The sequence below is a fragment of the Taudactylus pleione genome, unplaced genomic scaffold (genome assembly GCF_031769625.1).
Source record: "Taudactylus pleione unplaced genomic scaffold, aTauple2 ptg000201l, whole genome shotgun sequence".
Classification (NCBI taxonomy): domain Eukaryota; kingdom Metazoa; phylum Chordata; class Amphibia; order Anura; family Myobatrachidae; genus Taudactylus; species Taudactylus pleione.
The window spans coordinates 55,539,897-55,542,267 of NW_028284603.1; the positions used below are offsets into that span (position 1 = coordinate 55,539,897).

General features: G+C 32.8%; 1 pseudogene; it reads right to left on the reverse strand.

Moving 5' to 3' along the window:
• Window positions 1-859: 859 nt before the first annotated feature.
• LOC148518418 (uncharacterized) lies at window positions 860-2,110 on the reverse strand (annotated as a pseudogene).
• Between the last annotated feature and the right edge of the window lie 261 nt (window positions 2,111-2,371).

The following is a 2,371-nucleotide window of genomic DNA, read 5'->3' on the forward strand; positions in this document are numbered from 1 at the left end:
ACTTAAGTGGAAAGCCTGACTTGTAAATAAGTAATCTGACTTACAGCAATGGTAATTATTGATTGAGGCACATACTATTCACTGGCCTCAGTAATACAATTGTGAATGAAAGGAATTATGATAATTAGTGATTTGCATGGAATACAGTTACATTTGGAGGAATATGTGTACTATAATCATTATAGAAAATTATAGGGATATTGAGGGTGAAAGTTGATGTATATATACATATATAAATTAAAATAAAATAAAATAAATAAGTATAGAATAAGAAAAAATCTGAAAAATTATATAGACAGTGTTACTAATAGATAAGAGTGACAATTAAATAGGTAGTGGCCAAGGTGTTAAGTAAGGTAATACCAAAAGATATGTGAGGCAATTAATTGAAAATAAAAATAAAAATAATTGTAATAATATGTAGATGAATAAATAGGTTAATAAATGAGTGACCAGAAACTGAAGTGTTATAGGTAGATGATATATGCAATCTTGTTAGTTATGTATAATACAATATTGGTGAAAAGATAAAAATTAAAAAAATTTAAAATTAAAAATATTAAAAATAGAAGGAAAATAATAAAAATAATAGAAATAATAATAATATGAATAATAATAAAAGACAAGGTGGAATAGTGAATGAAAATTATATATAATGTGTATAAATATATATATAGAGAGAATTAATAAATCATCTGAGAAAATATATATATATATATATATATATATGGAAATAAGAAATGGTCCTTTCTACAGTAATGGATACCGAAAATTGTAATATGGTGAGACATTATATGGAGTATAAATTAGACTCAAAATTAGGGTTTCCATATCTGCTTGTAAGTGAGAATTCATCATATCAAAAGTCTCCGAGAAAAGTATTGTATTTAATCATTTCATTGAGCCCATTCGGGCTCACAGTGTTAAGTCTGAAGGTCCAGTTACTTTCCCTCTGAAGTAATATTTTAGTCAGGTTACCACCTCTGATGCCCAATCTGATATGTTCTAAACCAAAGTCTTTCAGGTCTTGTGTTGTTCCATTATGATATTTCAAAAAATGTCTAGCAACAGATGTAAGTTTCTTCATTTTTGTAAGATCACTTTTTGCATTTTTGATATTCCCCACATGCTCTAAAATTCTCTTTTTAAAAATGCAACTTGTCATGCCTATATATCTCAGGTTACAACTGCATTCCAAGCAGTATATAACCCCCATAGCATCTAAGTTAATAAATTGTCTTAACATGATATTCTGGACATATCTGTTGATAACACTATCCTTTTTGGTAATATAGCTGCAGGCTTTGCACTTGCTACATGGGAAAGTACCTTTTAATTTCATCTGCCTTCTGGGATTTCCTACAAAGTGGCTCTTGACCAATTTGTCCCTTAGATTTTGGGATCTTCACCAGCTAAAAGTAGGTTTATTCTCCAGAGATTTTCTCAAATCATCGTCCATGAGTAAAATATGCCAATGTTGGGTGACAATCTTCTGAAGTTCTTGCCACTCATTACAATAATTTGTAATGAAACGTACCTGGTTATTCGTTTCTATGGGTTTGTTGTTTGAGAAGATCAAGGTTTGTCTGTTGGTTTTAAAGGCCTAATATTTGGCCCTCTTAATCATTTTCCTACTATAGCCTCTGCACAGGAGGCGTTCAGTGAGGTCTTGACTTTTCTGCAAAAAAGTCTCGTCAGTTGTACAATTTCTTCTGAGTCTGAGGAACTCACCCTTAGGTAAATTTTTGATAGTTGGTGGAAAATGGGCGCTGCTACAATGAAGAAGACTATTTGTAGCTGTTTCCTTTCTAAACAATTCCGTTTGCAAGTGCCCATTCTCATTAGTAAACAAGTGAAGGTCAAGGAAGGTGGCATCATCTTTGCTAAAGGCATATGTCAATTTAAAATTTATTGAGTTCTTGTTTAGTTCCTGGATAAAGGTAAGTAGATCGTTGTCATCTCCCTGCCATATCATAAAAATATCATCGATGTACCTTAGCCAGGTGGTTATGTGGCTAGTAAATCATTCATTGTTCTCCTTGAAGACAATCTCCCTTTCCCACCATCTGAGGAACAGGTTGGCGTATGGCAGTGCACATGCTGCACCCATCGTCGTTCCTCGGATTTGGATGAAGAACTTGTCATCAAATGTAAAGAAATTTTTATGGAGGATGAACTCCAATAGATCCAGTAAGAACTCCTTAAACTCATCCATCCCCTCCATTTGTAAGAATTATCGAATTGCTGAGATGCCAATGTCATGTTGAATACTTGTGTACAAGGATTCCACATCCAGAGTGACCAATAATTGGTTCTCTTCAAGTTGTACATCATGTATCTTTCTAAGGATGTCCCTAGTGTCCTGGACATA